Source organism: Caretta caretta, chromosome 20 (assembly GCF_965140235.1).
Source record: "Caretta caretta isolate rCarCar2 chromosome 20, rCarCar1.hap1, whole genome shotgun sequence".
In the NCBI taxonomy this organism is placed as follows: Eukaryota; Metazoa; Chordata; order Testudines; family Cheloniidae; genus Caretta; species Caretta caretta.
The window spans coordinates 23,304,093-23,326,005 of NC_134225.1; the positions used below are offsets into that span (position 1 = coordinate 23,304,093).

The window sequence follows — 21,913 nt, forward strand, 5'->3', positions numbered from 1 at the left end:
CCCCCACACGCTGCACCAGGGGCCTTATTTGCTATGGAACCAGGGGGTCCCCCCCCACCAGACCTTGGGTCTCTCCCCCTCCCTGACTTTTCATAGGTCTATATGCTCCACTTCCCCCTCCCCCCATCACAGATACTGGTCTAGATGCTGCCACAACCCTCCTCGCCCCCGAACGGTCGGATGAACCCCCGCACTCGCTCCAGAGGGGATCAAACCCCACAGCAGGTGCCAGGAGCCTCCTCACGATCTAGGGAGCCCAGCTTGAGACGGCATAAAGGGGTCTGACTGACAGCGGCCCAGTGCTCAGCACTGGCTGGGCACCCAAAATCAACAGCTGCTTTTGCAAATTTTCTGCCTGCACATGGCTGAGAGAGAGAGAGAGAGAGAGAGAGAGAGATAGGGTGTAGATAGATAGATATATAGATAGAGGGGGTGTCTGGGGACAGATAGATAGTGTGACGAAGTGGGACTGTTCTTAATGTTTCCTCTGAACAGTGTGGGGGTGCCTCCGTTTCCCCCATGCAGTTCTTAAGTATCTAGGGGGTGGGGTAAGGGTGTATGATCGTTGCAGAGCCCTAGAGGGCAGGTGTGTGCAGGGGTCTGGACACAGAGAATGGCCGACACCCTCTTTCCTGGCCACTGATGGCCTGGGCCCTTCCCCCCTGCGAGGTGAGAGCTAAAGGGTTGGAGAACAAAGGAATCGGGTGACCTCCTGGCCCGGGAAAGGGACAAAGCCCAGGGGGGGGGGGGGCTGGAGGAGTTTGGGGCTGGCTGGGGATGAGGAGTGAAGGGCAGATGGGGTTGTTTGGCTCACTGCCCCCCCCAAAATGGACCCGGCTGAGGGGTCCTGTTCTCTGCACCTACAAGCTCTGTGTTAGACCATGATCCTGTCATCTAATAAACCTTCTGTTTTCCTGGCTGGCTGAGAGTCCCGTCTGACTGCGGAGTTGGGGGGCAGGACCCTCTGGCTTCCCCAGGACCCCGCCTGGGCGGACTCGCTGTGGGAAGCGCAGGGAGGGGCAGAGGAGGCTGAATGCTCTGAGGTCAGACCCAGGAAGGTGGAAGCCGGGTGAGCTGTGTGTCCTGCAGACAGGCTGCTCCCAGGAAGTTGACTGCCCCAGAGTCCTGCCTGGCTTTGTAGGGAGCAGTTCCCGAGCATCGCCCGGGGACGCCGTGACAGACAGATAGAGGGGGTGTCTGGGGAGAGATGGATAGATAGAGGGGGTGGATGGATTGATAGTAATACAAATAAATAAATTAGATACAAACACACAAATAAATAATTCTAATAATCTAGACGGACAGACGGATGGATGCTACGGAGGGCAAGGGGCTGTGGTTGCTGCTGTTTTTTCCTTATGACAGCAGTCAGAGGCCCGGTCAGAACTAGGGCCCATTCCGGATGCTGCATGAACAACAATAAAATGTAACCCTGCCACGCATGCGGGTGTAAAACACCAGACGCGCATCTAACCCCCCGCCCCCGAGGGTCACCTTTACCCCGCCCGTGTGCGTTCCCGCGGCTGCCGCACCCCCCGCCGGCTGCCTGAGCTTGGCTGCAGGGTGCGTGCGCGCTGTGACACTCGTGTCGGTGGCGCTCTGCGGCGTCTCATTTCATCCTTGTGGTTTAGGGGTTGAGCAAGGGACAAGTGAGTATTTATAGCATATAAATATAGCAAAACTCTCTGCAGCCAAGTGGTGGGGAACCATTTGGCCTTGTGGTCAGGGTGCTGGGCTGGGACTTGGGGGGAGCTGGTTTCAATTTGCAGCTCCACCACCGACTCCCCATGTGACCTTGGGCACGTCCCTGAGTCGCTCTGTGCCTCAGTTTCCCCATCTGGAAAACAGGGTAATACAACAAGCAAGTCTGTGTTGCCTAGTGGACAGAGCACTTTGCCGGGGCTCAGGACACCTGGCTCCCATTCCTGACTCTGGTTCTGCTGTCCTGTCAGAATGGTGCACACGTGTTGGGGGTCCTTACCAGGGCTTGACAGCTCCATCACTGGCTTAAAACACCTCTGCAGTGAGAAATGGGGCTGTCTGCGTGTGCTGTTTTCCTTTGCGATGCTGGGAGGCCAGAGGGCTGGGCTGCGTGACTCTCCGAGTGCACATGACACTCTCCCGCTGGACACCCGGGAGCAAGGAAGTGGTGCTGTGGGATACACAGGCAGCCTGTTCTGCCTCTGGGACGCTGAGCATCGCTGGGGATAGCAGAGCCTTCAAAGAAAGGAAACATTGTGGAATCCATTCGCTCATTGTTTGTATTAAGGTACCTGACCCAGATCAGGGCGCCAGCAGGCCAGGCACTGCCCAGAGCCCAACCCAGATCGGGGCCCCAGCAGGCCGGGCACTGCCCAGCCAGGGACAGCCCCTGCCCCAAGAGCTCACGCTCGGAGACAAGGGAAGGATCATTATCCCCAGTCACAGGTGGGGAGCTCAGCCTAGCGGGATGCAGTGGTTTGCCCAAGGTCACACAGGGCGTCTGTGGCAGAGTTGGGAATCAAACCCAGGCCTCCAGAGACCCAGCGCAGAGCCTGACCCGCCCTGCTCCCCAGCACCGTGTGCTGTCAGCCCGACCTGCCTACACCAGGGGCTGGGAGCAAGGCAGGCGCAGGGCCTATGTGCCAGGGCCCCCCAGCCCAGGCCAGTCTCAGAGGCCCCTCCCCCTCATTTGAAAGTCCCGCTTCTCCCCCAGAGTGCCCGTCCCACTCCTGGGTCCTAGTTGAGCTGATCCGCACTGCACAGGAGAGGGGGGCCCGGGCAGGGCGGGGCATGCCTCAGATCTTTGGACCTGTGCATTTGCCAGGCATTTCTTCCATTTATGGAGAAGTGTCAGAGCCTTGCCTGGGGATGCCTGGCCTGGGCATTAGCACCTGGGGGTTTCGCTTCCTTTTTCCAGGCTGAGCTCATCAGAGTCATTCCCGCACAGACGAAACAAGCCCACGTTCCCCAGGGGGTTCTCCAAAACGCTGCACCTGAAAACCAGGGCTCAGGATCACGCTTTAAACCAAGCTCCCACCCACGGTGATCACAACCCCCGCCCCCCATAACGAGCTCTTAACCTGGCTCTGTTAAATAGCTAAACTCCCCTCCTGCCATTTCAGGGCAGCAGGGCTGGAGCTGGCTGCATTCCACCCTAGAGCTGGCTGCATTTCCGTTTGGCGCGGACTTTTCAGACTGCCCAGTGCCCAGTTAGGCACATGCCAAGAAGGCTGCTCAGAAAAGCTCCCTGGCTTGGTCACTAGGGTCAGACCGAGGCGGCCGAGTCTGAAAATCTGGCTGCTTATTTAGGCAGCTAAATGGCAACAGAGTTTCGGAAAGTTTGCCCCGTCTGGGGGTGCGGCTAAGCCTTTGGGAATCTGCTGTGGGAATCCTGGGCAGCTCAGACCCTACTTCCAGGGGGGCAGAGGCAGTGTGGGGTCCCCATACATCTGCCCTGAAATTCCATCCATCACCCGCCCCTTCCTGGCGGCTTCCCCTCCCCCAGCCTTTCCCCAGCGCCCGCGGCTGTGCCTTGGCGGGAGCTCCCGGACCTTGGCGCTGCGGCCAGTGCCTGGGACGTGCCAGATTCTGAGTCCTCTGGAGCCAATGCAGGGGGGCGGGGGGGGGCATGGCCACAACTGTGACCTGTTCTGTAACGTCCTGGCGCTTCAAGGCTGCGGCTGGGCCTTGGTGGGGCAGGAGGGGGGCTGCATGGACCCAGCGCTCCCCACAGAATCCCCCAGATTAGCTTCCCCCCTCCCCCGCTGTGAGTGTTTCCGTGGATTCACGGTCAGAATCCAAGAGCCAGATTCTTGGCTTTCCTGTTCTTGTGTTTGGGGCAGGGGCTGGAGTGTGAGAAGTGGATTTAAACCTCATTTGCATGCCCTGTATTCTGAGCCCCGCTGGGTTCCTGGTGTCCACAGAGCAGCCTCAGGGCTGCTCTAACTCACAGTCTGCTCCCCACGAGACCTGGAAAGCGGGGAACAGCCGTGGTGCAGGGTGTCCCGCTACAGCCCCGAGCTGTGCCCTAAACCAGGGGCTGGGAGCTCCAGGCTGAGCAGGGGGCCCCCGGCACAGGGGATTCCCCGGGGGCCGGTTCCCCCTCACATTAATGCCCCTTTGCTCTGCCAAAGTAAACAGCGCTCTTCCAGACCTGGTGCAGCGTTCCGCCCCTCCGTTAGCTCCTAGTGTAAGGGATCAGCTATTCACCCCTCCCGCCCCCCACCCCTACCCTCCCACCCCCATCCACACCCCTCCCTCCCTCCCCCCACCCATCCCCATCCACACCCCTCTCCCTCCCCCCACATACACACCCCTCTCCCTCTCCCCCCTCCCTCCACATACCCACACCTCCCCCCTTTACGTCATCCTGCAGCCTGCCCCCGCAGCGAGCCCTCCCATCTCGGGCGGAGGAGCCTGCGGGGTTACGGGGCCCGAATGGCCCCTATGCATTGCTGCCTAGCGGCCTGGGCCTGAGAGATGCTTGCCCCAGCCGCCCAATGCTCCCAAACTGACACCAGCTTGCCACGAAGATGACAACTAACTAGGCAAAGCAGGTCATTAGGGTCATTATTACTGGTATTATAGTAGCGAAATTAGGGCCCCGTCGCGCCGGGCGCCGCCCAGACCTCAGCCCAGACCAGGGCCCTGTCGCGCCGGGCGCCTCCCAGACCCCGGCCAAGACCAGGGCCCCGTCGCGCCGGGCGCTGCCCAGACCCCAGCCGAGACCAGGCCCCGTCGTGCCAGGTGCCGCCCAGACCCCGACCGAGACCAGGGCCCCGTCGCGCCAGGCGCCGCCCAGACCCCAGCCGAGACCAGGGCCCCGTCGCGCCAGGCGCTGCCCAGACCCCGACCAAGACCAGGGCCCCGTCGCGCCCGGCGCCGCCCAGACCCCAGCCGAGACCAGGCCCCGTCGTGCCAGGCGCTGCCCAGACCCCGACCGAGACCAGGGCCCCGTCGCGCCGGGTGCTGCCCAGACCCCAGCCGAGATCAGGGCCCCGTCGCGCCGGGCGCCGCCCATACCCCAGCCGAGACCAGGGCCCCGTCGCGCCGGGCGCCGCCCAGACCCCCCCCGAGACCAGGGCCCCGTCGCGCCGGGCGCCGCCCAGACCCCAGCCAAGACCAGGGCCCCGTCGCGCCGGGCGCCGCCCAGACCCCAGCCGAGACCAGGGCCCCGTCGCGCCGGGCGCCGCCCAGACCCCCCCCGAGACCAGGGCCCCGTCGCGCCGGGCGCCGCCCAGACCCCAGCCGAGACCAGGGCCCCGTCGCGCCGGGCGCCGCCCAGACCCCCCCCGAGACCAGGGCCCCGTCGCGCCGGGCGCCGCCCAGACCCCCCCCGAGACCAGGGCCCCGTCGCGCCGGGCGCCGCCCAGACCCCAGCCGAGACCAGGGCCCCGTCGCGCCGGGCGCCGCCCAGACCCCAACCGAGATCAGGGCCCCGTCGCGCCGGGCGCCGCCCAGACCCCAGCCGAGACCAGGGCCCCGTCGCGCCGGGCGCCGCCCAGACCCCAACCGAGATCAGGGCCCCGTCGCGCCGGGCGCCGCCCAGACCCCCCCCCCAAGACCAGGGCCCCGTCGCGCCGGGCGCCGCCCAGACCCCAGCCGAGACCAGGGCCCCGTCGCGCCGGGCGCCGCCCAGACCCCAGCCGAGACCAGGGCCCCGTCGCGCCGGGCGCCGCCCAGACCCCAACCGAGACCAGGGCCCCGTCGCGCCGGGCGCCGCCCAGACACACAATAAGAGATAATCCCTGCACGCAAAAGTTTTGAGTCTAAACACGGGCACAGCGAGGGGAAAGAACTTGCCCCAGGGCAGGGGCAGAGCTGGGAATAGCACCCAGGTCTCCTGAGTCTCACTCCTGCGCCCGCCCCACCCTCAGTCCCGCTGGAGCCCGCAGCTTTGTGCTCCTGCCTTTGACGGAGGCCAGGCTGCGGCTGGGTGGCTCCACGGCACCCCGGGCCCTTCCGGCGCACTGTCAGCCCGGGCTCCGAGGCAGGCCACCGCGAGAGGAAGGCCTGGTGTTCTGGGGAAATTCTCATGTGCTCAGGGTTATTTTGGGGCTGGTTTGTGGTTTAACTGTCTCTGATGTCAGCCTCACATGGAGCTGCGCTCTGCTCCGCCTGCCCCCGCCATGGCACAGGGGCGGGGTGTGCGAGGGTTTATCAATGGCCAGGGCAGGGGAGCCGTATGAGCCGAGAGGCAGGAAAGTCCGGTTGGGAGGGGAAAGCCAGGGGCTTCTGCTTTGGCCGTGAGTGTGCAGTGCCGGAAACACTGAGAGACACATGAAAGCCTGTGAAATAACACTTCCCCTTTCCCTTTGCTGCAGAGTCCCATGGGGACTCGTACTTTCCCCGAATCTCCAGACTCTTAGCCCCCTTTCAGGGGAGCTCGGGTGGGAATTCGCCAGGAAAAGAGCTCTGGGTGCAGAAGGGCGTCACGCAGTGAGGAGACCCCCTTTGGCTCTGGAGAGAGAAACCTGGGCAGGCTGAGAGTAACTGTGCAGATAGTCTTACACCTCCCCTCATCCCCGCCAGCCCTCCCCCTCCATCTCTCCCTGTCCCTCCTCATCCCCGCCAGCCCTCCCCCTCCATCCCTCCCTATCCCTCCTCATCCCCGCCAGCCCTCCCCCTCCATCCCTCCCTAACCCTCCTCATCCCCACCAGCCCTCCCCCTCCATCCCTCCCTCCCCCTCCTCATCCCCGCCAGCCCTCCCCCTCCATCCATCCCTCCCCCTCCATCCCTCCCTCCCCCTCCATCCCCGCCAGCCCTCCCCCTCCATCTCTCCCTGTCCCTCCTCATCCCCGCCAGCCCTCCCCCTCCATCCCTCCCTATCCCTCCTCATCCCCGCCAGCCCTCCCCCTCCATCCCTCCCTAACCCTCCTCATCCCCGCCAGCCCTCCCCCTCCATCCCTCCCTAACCCTCCTCATCCCCGCCAGCCCTCCCCCTCCATCCCTCCCTAACCCTCCTCATCCCCGCCAGCCCTCCCCCTCCATCCCTCCCTATCCCTCCTCATCCCCGCCAGCCCTCCCCCTCCATCCCTCCCTCCCCCTCCATCCCCGCCAGCCCTCCCCCTCCATCCCTCCCTAACCCTCCTCATCCCCGCCAGCCCTCCCCCTCCATCCCTCCCTAACCCTCCTCATCCCCGCCAGCCCTCCCCCTCCATCCATCCCTCCCCCTCCATCCCTCCCTCCCCCTCCTCATCCCCGCCAGCCCTCCCCCTCCATCCATCCCTCCCCCTCCATCCCTCCCTCCCCCTCCATCCCCGCCAGCCCTCCCCCTCCATCTCTCCCTGTCCCTCCTCATCCCCGCCAGCCCTCCCCCTCCATCCCTCCCTATCCCTCCTCATCCCCGCCAGCCCTCCCCCTCCATCCCTCCCTCCCCCTCCATCCCCGCCAGCCCTCCCCCTCCATCCCTCCCTAACCCTCCTCATCCCCGCCAGCCCTCCCCCTCCATCCCTCCCTAACCCTCCTCATCCCCGCCAGCCCTCCCCCTCCATCCCTCCCTGTCCCTCCTCATCCCCGCCAGCCCTCCCCCTCCATCCCTCCCTCCCCCTCCATCCCCGCCAGCCCTCCCCCTCCATCCCTCCCTCCCCCTCCATCCCCGCCAGCCCTCCCCCTCCATCCCTCCCTAACCCTCCTCATCCCCGCCAGCCCTCCCCCTCCATCCCTCCCTAACCCTCCTCATCCCCGCCAGCCCTCCCCCTCCATCCATCCCTCCCCCTCCATCCCCGCCAGCCCTCCCCCTCCATCCCTCCCTATCCCTCCTCATCCCCGCCAGCCCTCCCCCTCCATCTCTCCCTGTCCCTCCTCATCCCCGCCAGCCCTCCCCCTCCATCCCTCCCTATCCCTCCTCATCCCCGCCAGCCCTCCCCCTCCATCCATCCCTCCCCCTCCATCCCCGCCAGCCCTCCCCCTCCATCCCTCCCTCCCCCTCCATCTCTCCCTATCCCTCCTCAGCCCAGCCAGCCCTTCCCCTCCATCCATCCCCCTCCATCCATCCGTCCCTATCCCTCCTCATCGCCGCCATCCCTCCCCCTCCATCTCTCCCTGTCCCTCCTCATCCCCGCCAGCCCTCCCCCTCCATCCATCCCTCCCCCTCCATCCCTCCCTATCCCTCCTCATCCCCGCCAGCCCTCCCCCTCCATCCATCCCTCCTCCTCCATCCCTCCCTATCCCTCCTCATCCCTGCCAGCCCTCCCCCTCCATCTCTCCCTGTCCCTCCTCATCCCCGCCAGCCCTCCCCCTCCATCCATCCCTCCCTATCCCTCCTCATCCCCGCCAGCCCTCCCCCTCCATCCCTCCCTCCCCCTCCATCTCTCCCTATCCCTCCTCAGCCCAGCCAGCCCTCCCCCTCCATCCATCCGTCCCTATCCCTCCTCATCCCAGCCAGCCAGCCCTCCATCCATCCCCCTCCATCCCTCCCTATGCCTCCTGTGACGAAGTGGGCCTGTTCTTAATGTTTCCTCTGAATAGTGTGGGGGTGCCTCAGTTTCCCCTATGCAGTTCTTAAGTATCTAGGTGGTGGGGTAAGGGTGTATGATCATTGCAGAGCCCTAGAGGGCAGGTGTGTGCAGGGATCTGGACACAGAGAATGGCCGACACCCTGTTTCCTGGCAACTGATGGCCTGGGCCCTTCCCCCCCTGCAAGGTGAGAGCTGAAGGGTTGGAGAACAAAGGAATCAGGTGACCACCTGGCCCGGGAAAGGAACAAAGCCCAGAGGAGGAGGGGCTGGAGGGAGTTTCAGTTTGGGGCTGGCTGGGACATGGAGTGAAGTGCAGACCTGGTTGTCTGGCTCACTGCCCCCCAGAATGGACCCAGCAGAGGGGTCCCGTTCTCTGCACCTGCAAGCTCTGTTTTAGACCATGTTCCTGTCGTCTAATAAACCTTCTGTTTTACTGGCTGGCTGAGAGTCACGTCTGACTGCAAAGTTGGGGTGCAGGACCCTCTGGCTTCCCCAGGAGCCCCGCCTGAGCGGACTCGCTGGGGGAAAGCGCACGGAGAGGCAGAGGATGCTGAATGCTCTGAGGTCAGACCCAGGAAGGTGGAAGCTGTGTGAGCTGTGTGTCCTGAAGACAGGCTGCTCACAGAAAGGCGACTACCCCAGAGTCCTGACTGACTTCATGGGGAGCAGTTCCAGAGCATCGCCCAGGGACTCCGTGACAACTGGTGGCAGCGGTGGGATGTACTGCACCCCGTGGATGGCGCTTCCTGCAGTAAGTGACTGGGGAGCAGTAACACGAAGGGGGATTGCCGAGGACCAGGCCTGCTGAAGGCTCAGAGAGGAGCGGTTTCGGGGGGCGGTTAACCCCTGGGAGTGTGTGACCAGCGAGAAGGATTGTGCAGTAACAGGGTTCCCCTGGGGACTGCAGCAAGCAGTCCAAGGGGCGGAGGAGTCTGCAGCTCGACCCTGGCAAAGAGGTGGTGACCTCGAGAAGGGCTGGCACACTAGGGGTTCTCCCTGGAAACCGTGGGGAGCTGAGAGCACACGGGCCTGTGAGTCCACAACAACTTGGGAGGAGCGGAGTGATGGCCTGTCACCGTCTCCTTAAGAAGGACATTGTAACCCTGTGCAAAAAGAGAGGGTTGAGCGTTGGAAAGTTCACCAAAGCAGAGTTAATCGTGCAGCTGGAGGAGGATGACCGCTCTAAGGAACAGATTCCTGACCCCAACTGGGGCTATAGCAGGATCTGGGAGCAGCTGGAGCGGGAGCCAGGCATCGCCGAGACTCCTGTCCCCGACCAGACGGGGGTCTTCACGATCGGGTTCCCCATCGGGGGATCGAGACGGACGGGATTGGAGCGGAGTCTGAGAGAGCAAGAGGACCGTGGGAGACAGCGAGAGCCCGAGAAAGAGCTGCAGAAGCAGCAGCAGGATGAACTGGCGGTGGTGGGGCGGAGAGGCCGAGGGGACCTCCCCGGGGTGAGTGGGGATAGATCCCGGGGGGCCAGTTCCGCAGGGAACCTCGAGACTAAATTGCTGCCCCTAGTTAAGGGGGGGGGGTGTGGATGCCCACCTCACTGCCTTTGAGCAGGCTGGAGATCTGAACCAGGGGGACCCTGCGGAAAACCCCGGTGTCTAGCTCCCTTGCTGGGTCCCAAGGCCACAGACTCCATCAGCCAGATGGGTGGGGAGGTGGACAGGCTCCCACTCCTGACCCCAACCTATATGTCTGTGTGGAGTTCCCTGGGGTCAGGCCCCTCGGACCCCCAGTGGGAGCGGAAGGGGATGGTCAATGGGGAGACATTCCTGGGGTGGCGAGATCCTGGGACAGAGAGAACTGGTGTCAGGCCCCGGGTGGTGCAGCCTCAGAGGCTGAGGGCCTGTGTGAGCTGGGTGAGGGTCCCAGGGACGAAGCCCCTCGCCCTGCCTATGGCCCAGATCCCTGTGCAGACCCAGGAGGGGTGGGGCTGGCTGGCCGTTGGGGTGCCCCAGGACACCAGCTGCGAGACCCTGTTGTGGGGTGACTGTGTCTCTTTGGGACAGGATCCAGGCCCTGCTCCTGTAACTGCCGAGGGTTTGAATTTGAATCCAGGGAACCAATCGGTGGAGAGGGAAATGGTCAGTGAAAATGCAGATGACCTGGCTGGCAGCAGGGAGGAGCCGCTAGGCTCAGGCTACCTGCCTGCCTGTAACCAGACCCCTGGGACTCGGTGGGACAGAGAGATGCTCCCTGCCCCCTTGCACACCAGACTGGGGACTCTCGCTGGCTCTGATGCAGTGAGGAAAGCAGTGGCCTGCCCCCACTGGGACAGCAAGGGCAGTGCTGAGCACAGTGGGAGCTGAGACCCCAGCTGAGTGGGGGGAGACACAGGCAGGGCAGGGGATCTGTGGGGAGTGGCAAGGTGCTTGGTAAGGGAAGTTTGGATGAGCCTAGGCAGCCTTGTGAGCTGATGGCTGTGTCCAGTCAGCAGGGTGGGAAGGCGAGGAGAGTGGAAGATGAGAGTCCCTGGACCTTACCTGTTAGCTGGGTGGAGAATTGGGACAGTGAAGGAAATGGGTCTCTCTGTCAGGGGTATTGACTTGCCTATGGAGGGAGCTACCCTGATCTCCAAGCAGTTGTCTGTGACCAGCCTTGTGTGCTGGGACAAAGGGAATGGGATCCCAACCTGTGTGTCTGGTAAAGGAGAAAGTGTGTCCGGCTCTTCTTGGTCTGTGGAGCAGACAGAAGGGGCCTTTCAGCCTGTGATGGTTGAGGGTCATGCAGTTGTCTCAGAGCTGGTTCTGGATTCAGCTAAAGCCCAGGAAGGGAAGGGTCCTAAGTTTCTGTCTGCTCGGGAGAATGGCCCTGTAACTAGGTCGCATCCAGTTAGGGTCTATGTAAAATCCCCGAGACCAGACAATTCTGGTGCTTGTATTTTGCCTGTTGCTAGTGTGTTGTTGGAAAGGGTGTAGCAACTCTGTCTAATCAGGGTGGGATCCTAGCCAGGGCACAAGGAGAGCAGGAAGGTGATGTGATTGTGGAACCTACTGAGGGTGTGGAAACCTGTAGCAAGAAGGAAAAGATTCCTGAACTTGTGTGTGGCAAAGGGAAGGAGAAGGCTTCTAACCTTTTATCTAGGAAGTCTGTAAGTTTGCATGAAAGGGGATTGTGTAGGAATCCGCCTGATGGGCCAGAGGTGATTCTGGATGTAAGGGAGACCCAGAAAGAGTCTGTAGTTGCTCAGGAAAGTGTTCCCCTAGAGCAAGCCCTAGGTAAAGAGGGTAAGAGCAGAATTTCTGGGAGGGGGTGAATTGTTGCATAGAAAAGCCCTCGGGAAAGGAATCCTCATGGAGTCTTTGCAAGCAGTTTACTGCCACTGAAGGGTGTGAAAGTGATTTAATCAAGAAAGTTTCAGTTCCTAACAGCCAGAAATTTTCTGTTGTGAATGGATCCACTGACTTTCCTGTTGAAATATCCAGTGTGGAGAGCTTTGAGAAGGTCTCAGATGGAGTGAAAGCTATTAAGAAAGGTATACCGTCCTATAACCAAGTGGCTGTGTTTGGCCAGCTTGTTGGGGAGACAAGGTTGTTGGGAAAGGGATGTCTCCATGCTAGTTCTGTAAGTGAACAGTATGTGGCCCAGGTCAAGATGGGGGCCCTTAACCAAGAGAGCCCGAATTGCAGCCCTCCAGACTGGAGCTCTGGGAGAAAACCCAATCCCAGTTTGACCCCCTGGGGTTTTGGGGTGGCCAAAGGGCATGGGCTGCAGAAACCTTCCCACATGCAGCCTGCTAGTGCTATCGACCACCCCCGACCTAAGGGAGGGCGTGAAACTGGAAGGGCCTGGTGTAACTCCTACCAAGGAACGGGAGAGATGCTGGGGCATCCATGGGAACATTGGTGGCTTCAAACTTCCCCAGGTCACCGGGTAAAGTGACCCCGCTCAGTTCGATCTCGAAGGGGGGAGAGATGTGACGAAGTGGGCCTGTTCTTAATGTTTCCTCTGAATAGTGTGGGGGGTGCCTCAGTTTCCCCTATGCAGTTCTTAAGTATCTAGGTGGTGGGGTAAGGGTGTATGATCATTGCAGAGCCCTAGAGGGCAGGTGTGTGCAGGGATCTGGACACAGAGAATGGCCGACACCCTGTTTCCTGGCAACTGATGGCCTGGGCCCTTCCCCCCCTGCAAGGTGAGAGCTGAAGGGTTGGAGAACAAAGGAATCAGGTGACCACCTGGCCCGGGAAAGGAACAAAGCCCAGAGGAGGAGGGGCTGGAGGGGTTTTCAGTTTGGGGCTGGCTGGGACATGGAGTGAAGTGCAGACCTGGTTGTCTGGCTCACTGCCCCCCAGAATGGACCCAGCAGAGGGGTCCCGTTCTCTGCACCTGCAAGCTCTGTTTTAGACCATGTTCCTGTCGTCTAATAAACCTTCTGTTTTACTGGCTGGCTGAGAGTCACGTCTGACTGCAAAGTTGGGGTGCAGGACCCTCTGGCTTCCCCAGGAGCCCCGCCTGAGCGGACTCGCTGGGGGAAAGCGCACGGAGAGGCAGAGGATGCTGAATGCTCTGAGGTCAGACCCAGGAAGGTGGAAGCTGTGTGAGCTGTGTGTCCTGAAGACAGGCTGCTCACAGAAAGGCGACTACCCCAGAGTCCTGACTGACTTCATGGGGAGCAGTTCCAGAGCATCGCCCAGGGACTCCGTGACACCTCCTCATTCCAGACAGCCAGACCTCCCCCTGCAACCCTCCCTCCCCTCCATATCTCTCCATCCATCCCCCTCCAGCCATCCGTCCATCCATCCACATCCCCCCTCCATCCATCCATCTGCAGTGGTGCTGGAACAGTTTTTAGAGTGGGGGTGCTGAGCTGCACCCCCCCTTACCCCTGTCCACACCCTTCACCGTCCTCTAGAGCTGGGGCCAGGAGCAGGACTGAGGCTCCCGGAGGGGGGGACACAGACAGGGTAAGGGGGCCGAGGCTGGGGCCACAGCTGGGGGCAGGTGTGGAGCCGTTGGGCGTGGGGCCAGCAGCTGGGACTCCCCACAAAACCTGGGGGTGCTGCAGCACCCCCCACACCCCTAGTTTCCAAGCCTATGACCATCCATCCATCCATCCCCATCCCCCTCTACCCATCCCCCCACTCCCCCACATTCTGTCACTCTACCCTGCCATCCCACTCTCTCGGTCCCTACGCACACCCCTCTAGCTATGTCCAGCCCCAGGATTCGCTTGGCTCCCTCTCAGCTAGGAGACCGGCTTGCAATGCAGCCTCATCTAGGGCCTGCAAAGGCTTCGCAGCCGCACCTCTGCAACGGTGGGGGGAGAACCCTGGGCCTCATGGACACCTGATAAATGCCAAGTCATGCACATTGGAAAACATCATCCCAACTCTACGTATAAAATGATGGGGTCTAAAATTAGCTGTTACCACTCGAGAAAGAGATCTTGGGGAGAGTCCTCTGAAAACAGCCACTCAGTGGGCAGCGGCAGCCAAAAAGCAAACAGAACCCTGGGGATCATTAGGACAGGCATCGATAATAAACGGAAAATATCCTGTTGCCTCTCTATAAATCCATCGTGCGCCCGCACCTTGAGTACAGCGCCCAGATGTGGTCGTCCCATCTCAAAAAGATACCGTATATGGGATCTGGAAAAGGTACCAAGAAAGGCAACAAAAGTGATTAGGGATTGTGGAACGGCTGCCGTGTGAGGAGAGATTAATAAAACGGGGGCTTTTCAGCTTGGAAAAGAGACGACTAAGGGGGGGTATGACAGAGGTCTATAATCTCATGCCTGGTGTGGAGAAAGTGAATAAGGAAGTGTTATTTACTCCTCATAACGCAATCACTAGGGGTCACCCAATGAAATTAACAGGCAGCAGGTTTAAAACAAACAAAAGGAAGTATTTCTTCACACAACGCAGAGTCAACCTGTGGAACTCCTTGCCAGAGGATGTTGTGAAGGCCAAGACCATAACTAGGTTCAAAAAAGCACTAGATAAGTTCATGGAGGATAGGTCCATCAATAGTTATTAACCAAGATGGGCAGGGATGGTGTCCCTAGCCTCTGTTTGCCAGGAGCTGGGAATGGGCGACGGGGGATGGATCACTGGATGTTTCCCTGTTCTGTTCATTCCCTCGGGGGCCCCTGGCACTGGCCGCTGTCGGAAGACAGGACACTGGGCTAGATGGACCATTGCTCTGACCCACTGTGGCTGTTTTGATATAGAACCCAGATGTATCTGCCCCCCACTGTAACCCACTTGACCCCACTCCCCTCCCAGAGCTGAGATAGAACCCAGGAGTCCTGACAGAGTCTCTCTGTCTGCAGAGTTATTAACAAAGTAAGAATAAACTTTAAATATTTAAACCTAACCAGTGTCCCTTAGGTGACTTGCCACGAGGTGTCAGAACATGTTAGTGTTAAGGCTGAATGGGTCTAATATTTATTGACTCTTTGTTCTTTTCTATAGGAATTAGATCCAGGGCTCCTGTCAGCTAAGTTCTCTGCCAGAACACTAGTTTTTTCAAGTGCCTACGGGCAAAGCTGCCCCTCCCCACCAGAATCTGAAACGGCGCCCCTGGTAAGCGTGAAAGCAGCTGTGCTGGTGAGTGTGTTTGTGCGAAGGTGGGTATTGGGCCATACGTGCGTTTGGGTGGAGGTGTGCACATTGGTAAGCGTGTAGGAGCAGATGTGCGGTGCAGATGTGCGGTGCAGAGGGCTGTTTGCTTTTGCAACTCCAGCTGGCTCGGCCGTGCAGAAACAGACACCAACATTCCCGGCGCCTGAAGCCAGCAGCTCCGGATGGCTGCAACACACGGCATCCTTGTTGCTCTGCACAAGAGCCTGTGCACGGGGGCCTGGGAGTTTGTTCCTTCCAGGCCCTCAGCACAAGCCCTTCGCCCTTTCACTGGCTCGAGGCTCGGCTCCCCGCTGCAGATTTTCCCAGCTGTTGCTTCGTCAGGAAGCTCCGGAATGGGGACAGGGATCCTGCCGGGCATGGGGGATTATTCCACGGCTCCCTCTGTGCCGGGGCGGGGGAGTAACAAGGCAGGGACCGGGGAGCTTTGCTCACAGCTGCCTTTAGTCGAGGTGCTGCCCGGAGCTGGCATTTCTCTGGGCTCGCTTCGCTCCGCCTCTCCCTGCGGCTTCCACATGCCCTAGTCCTCGCGCTCGCCCGCACAAAGCCGGCTTCCCGTGGGCCCGCCAGGAATGCAGCGGATAGAGCCGCTGCTTGGACTCCTGCAAGGTCCATTTCCTCCGAGCCCCAGCCTGGGCCACTGACCAGCACGGAGCACCCAGCTCCTCCCAGCGCTCGGGGGCGGGAGGCCTCGCCAATGGCCGCAGCACTTTCTCCGGGGTGGGCTGGTGCTGGGAAAGTCCAGAGGCTGCTGCGCACAGCTCCCCACACAGCTCCCCACGCCGCCAGAGAGGAAGTCAGCAGCTCTGGGGGTTTCTGGTGGCGGGCGCCGCATGGGGGAGGGAAAGCAGGGTGGGGAGAAAGCCCAAGCTGCAGGGGGAAGGTGCCGGCCCCCAGCCGAGGCTGCCGGAGAGCGGCTCTGGCTACGCATACATGGATCCCTGGCTCAGAGCTACGCGCCGTCTTCCAGCCGTCCCAGGCAGGAGCCCCTCGGTGTGCCAGAGCCCCCAGGGGACCCCCTCTTCCTGCAGGCCTGACCACGTGGCCCCACGGCCTCCAAGGCTGAGTCTCTGGGCCCCAGCCCTCCTGCTGCCCCCCGTGAGCTCTGCCCGGCGGGTCTGGCTGAGCCAGACGCCTGGGCACAGACCTGGCCCCTCTGCCGAGACCAGCGCGGCTCAGCCAGGACTGGCAGCGACCCCCGGCCGCGGCCCCCAAGCAGCGACGGGCTCATTAGCCCCCGGCCCGGGAAGGCCCCAGGTTGGCGCAGAGCAGCGAAGGATCAGACACATGGTCCGTGCGGCCGAGCCAGGGCTCCGCCCGGCCAAGCCGCCGTGGGGTCCGTCTGGGCTGGATCTCCGGCTCTGTCAGTCCCGGTGAGAGCTGCTGAGCCCCTCTGCGGGCCCGTCCTCATCCCCGGCCTCCTGACACCTCCCAGGCCATCGTCCTGGCCCTGCGGAGCCCGGCCCAGGTCCCACGTGCTGCCGGCCCGTTACATGACCCCCCGGTCTCTTGCTCAGCACCCGGAGCAGCTGTTTAAGCCTCCTTTTCTCGAGGGTCGCGGTGCCGGGGCCTGGCCGCTCAGGCACGAAAATATTACAGAAAATGTCCACGTTGTTACAGGGGCTTTGGGGTCAGAGCAATGGAGCCAGGACTCCTGGGTTCTTTCCCTGGCTCTGAGAGTGCAGTGGGGTCTGGTGGGTCTGAGCGGGGGGGGGGCTGGGAGCCAGGACTCCTGGGTTCTCCCCCCAGCTTGGGGAGGGGAACAGAGTCTAGTGGTTAGGGAAGGGGGGCTGGGAGCCAGGACTCCTGGGTTCTGTCCCCAGCTCTGAGAGGAGAGGGGGGTCTGGTGGTTAGAGCGGGGGGGGGTGGCTGGGAGCCAGGACTCCTGGGTTCTCTCCCTGGCTCTGCCTCTGCCATATGAGTCATTGCAGCTGTCTCCTGTGGGAAGGAGCAACGATCCTGACAGGCAAGTCGTGAGCCTGCGTTCTCGTGAAGACCTTGGGCCTCCTTTCCTAATCCCAAGCTAATTTCAGCAGTGCAAGCCAGGGCCTGTAGCGCAGCGGGGCGGGGGCTTGACATGCTGCCAGCTCTCACCCCCGTTGGGATGGAAGGGCTCAGGGAGTCAGGGAAACGAGTCGCTCCCATGATTGAAGAAGCTGGGGCTGGAACTGCTTGGTGCCCGAAGGAGCAACACCCCCCCACACCCGACTGCACATTGCCTTTGGGCACCCCCAACCCCGCTGGACTCGGAGCAGCCCGGACAATTCCTGTTACCAGCACAAAAAGACAACCCTGGGCTTCCACCACCCAGCTGAAGCTGTAAGAACCTCCCCCCACCCCAGGTTTTAAAATGCAAAATAACCTCCTGAAAGACACTGCTCTAACCACTAGACCCCTCCTCCCCAAAGCTGAGAATAAAACCCAGAAGTCCTGACTCCCAGCCGCACTCCTCTAACCACTAGATACCACTCCCCTCCCAGGGCAGGGAGAGAACCCAGGAGTCCTGGCTCCCAGCCCCCTGCTCTAACCACTAGCCTCCCCTGCCCCAAAGCTGGGAAGAGAACCCAGGAGTCCTGCTCCCTCTCCTTTTCTTTTGCTGCTTGTGAGCCATGATAACACCCTCTTGGCACCAGTGCAAAGCCAAGGTTCCTGCCACTCTTTCCGGGGCGGGGACAGGATCGGGTCGGCAGAAGAGGAAGCTCTTGAGGACTTTTCTTCCTCCACCGCAAACATCGGCTGGAGCGCCAAAGCAAACCGCCACATCTCCACGGAGATTATCAGCCTGGAGCCGGGTACCTGGAATTGACCGGGCCCGTCCTGGCACACACAGACTGAGATAGGCTCGAGCCAAGCAAGGAGGAGCTGAGCGGCTGCTGCCCTCAGAACTAGCCTCAGCCACAGCTGTTAAGGCCAGGAGAGACCCAGGACTAGGGCCGGTCTACACCAAGAAGTCAGGTCAGCTTCACTGCATCACTCATGCGTTACGCCGACCTAAGTCCCAGCATGGACAGGGCCAGGCTGAGGGGAGAAGTCATCCATCGTCCTAGCTGCTGCCTCGGAGAGGTGGATTCACCCCAGCCCCAGGAGAACTGCTGCATCTGTGCCAATGTAGCGTGTCTGGTGTAGACACAGCCTAGGCCTCCTGGAGAACACAGGCCGAAGAACAGGAGAGGGGCTGATGGCATCATCCCAGACCTCTACAAAGCCTTTGGGTACCCGCCCCCCACCTTCAGACCCAACAGAATGAGCAATCAAGCCTGGCTATGTAGTAAAATCAGCTGGGGAGCTACTGCCCAAGGCCCTAGGCTGCGTGCAGCTCTGAGCGGAGCTGCGTGGGCTGGCGGGCTGCCCTGGGGCTAGGCGATCGATTGCTGTGTGTTGGAGGCAGGAGCTGTGAGAGAAAGCTGGGGCACAGAGCTCTCTGGAGGGGCAGGGGTGGGGATGTTGGGGCCAGGGCACGGCCTGCTGCGGCTCGTTCCCACAGGGTGTGCGTTCTCCATCACCAGCAGGAGCGCAAGTAGGGCAGATCGGCGGCTCACCGGTGCGGCACCTCCTGCTGGTCGTCCTGGGAATTAGCTCGATTCCAGCCTTGGAGCGCCCTCTGCTGGCCAGTGGCTCACCTGCCTGAAGCCCCCATGTCCCTCCCGGACCCCGGAGCCCCTTTACCTCAGGGTTCTGCCCCAGCAGCACCCCCACATGCTGGGTTTCCCCTCCCAGGGGAACTCCCAACCCTCTAACCCACCTTGCCTCAGTGGCTACAGCCAGTCGTCATCTTGCTCCCAGTCACTGCGGCAGACGCAGTCTGTAATGGCCACTCATCACTGGCAAGGGGTCAGCTGCCTCTGCCTATCCCCGGGCTGCCTCTGGCCAGCTGCCTCTGCCTATCCCCGGGCTGCCCCTCCCAGCCCCAGTCCCTGCTTAGGCCTTTAGCAAGGCCTCAGCCTGGGGGTTTACCAAGCTGGAGCTCCCCAGCTCCTCTGGCCTTCCCCCAGCCCTGCTCTGCTCCCGGCCCCCTGAGCTCCCAGGCAGCCAGGTCCTTCTCTCTCCACGGCTGGAGTGAGACTCTCACCGCTTTTCCTAGCCGCAGCCCTCTCCAGGGCTGCTTTTAACCCCTGCCTACTGGAGTGAGGCAGCCTCCCCACTACGCCTCCCATACGTAGTACCGGGAAGAGATTTTTAGTGGATACGGGGTACTGGAAAGACTTGGAGGTGGCGGTGGGACTGCACTCTGCTCCTTGAAGGAGCAGAACACGGCTAGGGAGAGCATTCATTCTTTAAATGGCTTTAACTGCACAATACATATACTAACAAACTTAAACAAAGGCTTGGTTTAAGTTTGTTAGCATATGTATTGTGCTGTTTGGCCAGGAGTCCTCAAGAGGGGAGGGGTGGAGTGGGGAGGGTGTTGGGTTGGGAACTGTCACCTGATGTGCTGGGACTACCTCTGAGCTCGGTTTCCCTGGCAGCCTGGGACTTCAGTGCCTTGCCTGGTTGTGCCAGAGACATTCGCCTGCTACAAACACAGACCCAGGTCTGAACCACGTCCCACACAAGCTGCAGGCTTAACTGAAAACAGCTTAAGAAGTGCTCCTGTCTCCAGCACCCAGATACCCAGCTCCCAGTGGGATCCAAACCCCAAATAAATCCATTTTACTCTGTATGAAGCTTATACAGGGTAAACTCAAATTGTTCGCCCTCTATAACACTGATAGAGCACAGCTGTTTGCTCCCCCAGGAATTAATTGCTTGCTCAGGGTTAATTAATAAGGAAAAAGTGATTTTACTAAATATAAAAAGTAGGTTTTAAGTTGTTCCAAGAAATGACAGACAGAATGAAGTAAATTACCAAGCGAAATAAAATAAAACACGCAAGTCTAAGCCTAATACAGTTAGAAACTAAATGCAGGTAAAACTCACCCTCAGAGATGTTCCAATAAGCTTCTTTTACAGACTAGACTTCGTCCTAGTCTGGGTCCAGCGATCACTCCCACCCCTGTAGTTACTGTCCTTTGTTCCAGTTTCTTTCAGGCATCTCTTTGGGGTGGAGAGGCTATCTTTGGAGCCAGCTGAAGACCAAATGGAGGGGTTTCCCAGGGCCCTATATAGTCTCTTTTGTGGGTTGAAACCCCTTGTGTTTTCCTATGCAGAATCACAGCTACAAGATGGAGTTTTGGACTCACATGGGCAAGTCACATGTCCGTGCATGACTCAGTTTGCAGGCTGATGCCATTTTTTACAAGTTAGTTTGAATGTCCCCAGGAAAGCCCAGATGTGGATTGGTGTCTCTCAAGGTCCATTGTCAGTGAAGTGTTTCTTGACTGGGCATTTACTGAGAATAGTCTTTTCTCAAGCAGCTGACCAACTGCGTCACTGAGGCGACTTAAAATCAAACAAGTACACAGCCAATATTCATAACTTCGAACACAAAAATGACACATGCATACAAATAGGATGAACATATCCAGTAGTTCATAGCCTTTGCAGAGATAGGTTACATGGCATTTCCAGCACAAACCACATTCCAGTTATGTCATATTTACACTCATAAGCATATTTCTATAAAGCATTATGGGGTGGAACATCACAGGGGGGACGGAAGGTGTTTAAACAGTGTTTTTTATTCTGTTTCTCCCCATCGGTCTGAATTATCCATGACATCCATACTGCATCACATCAAGTCCAAATCATTAGAGCAATGCCTCGGCCTGCACTGACCAGACGATGTTTGGATTCTGATGTCAGCCCAGTTCTGCAGCCTGATGGGAACCAGGTGTTGTCCCCAGTGTACCAAGAACTCTTCTTTGCAGCCAAACTAGTCTAACATGCATTTTGTTAATTGGAACTGGAGCAGCAACACAAAGAACACAAATGCCTCCTTTTCCAGCTTTGTGGGTGAGAGAGCTATGCGTGAAGATGATAATGCTGGACACTGACGGCCTTAAACCAGCCGCCTCAGGAATCTGCCAGGAACGTTGCTGACAGTATGTTCCTCATCTTAGCAACAGAGCTAAGAAGTATCACACATCTGCCCACCTCTATTCGAATGAAGCTCCTTCTGATCTGACAGCTCAGTCCTTGTCAGCTTCATCCAGAACAATTTACAACCTTGGAACCTAGTCCCGTAAACCCTTAATCATTTGATCAATCCCATTGAAGAGAATGGGGCTATTGGCATGAGTATGGCCCACTTCTGTGGGCTGATAAGAGTTTCAGGAGTCTGTTCTGTTCGTACAAAGGAAGTTGAATCCCCCATTGAAATGCAACGTTTGGGTACAATACCATAAAGCAGTTTAAGATGCAGTTCCACTTCAAATTTTTCTTTTAACAAGTCCTACATATGCTGAAATGGCTCCTCAGCCAACTCCCATCTTCCATTTAAACAGACTGAATACTACATATGGGCGGGGGAAGTGAGTTATTCAGCATGTTGATGTTGTATATACAAAGGGGGGAAGTCGGAGGGGATGGGGAGAGTGTGGGGGCCCCAGGCTGGGGTTGGGGAGGAATCACATGGAGGGTCACGGGGGGACGTCACGTGCTCCCCCTTGTGTCCCTCTCATGAGGGCAGTACCAGCAAGAAATGATTTCTACTTGCACCAGGAATAGACCCGGCTTGCAGTGTCAGTTTCTCCTCCGAGGGGTAACAACCCTGGGAAGGCCCCGTGGCTGCTGAGACGCTGGGGCCGAACGGGGCCAGCCTGCTAGAAAGGACGTGCTGTCTGGACACAGTTTATAACACGCACCCGCCCGAGCCAGGCCTTCCTCCCCCACCTCAGCCCTTGTACGCTCGGAGGGCTGGCTCTGCGCCCCAGAGGGACGTTCGGGGATGAGATGAGCTTGGCTGCTGCCCTCACAGCTTCCCTTTCCTCCCAGCTCAC

At 59.8% G+C, this 21,913-nt stretch overlaps 2 long non-coding RNA genes across 2 annotated transcripts; one reads left to right on the top strand and one right to left on the bottom strand.

Moving 5' to 3' along the window:
• Nucleotides 1–929: 929 nt before the first annotated feature.
• Nucleotides 930–16,737, bottom strand: LOC142069632 (uncharacterized). The gene is made up of 3 exons (XR_012665565.1): nt 13,985–16,737; nt 1,982–2,217; nt 930–1,197 (listed from the first exon to the last, which is right to left on the bottom strand). It is a non-coding gene; the product is annotated as an uncharacterized LOC142069632 (long non-coding RNA).
• On the top strand, nt 14,867–21,335 carry LOC142069631 (uncharacterized). Its single transcript, XR_012665564.1, has 2 exons — nt 14,867–15,002; nt 20,714–21,335. It is a non-coding gene; the product is annotated as an uncharacterized LOC142069631 (long non-coding RNA).
• Nucleotides 21,336–21,913: the final 578 nt, after the last annotated feature.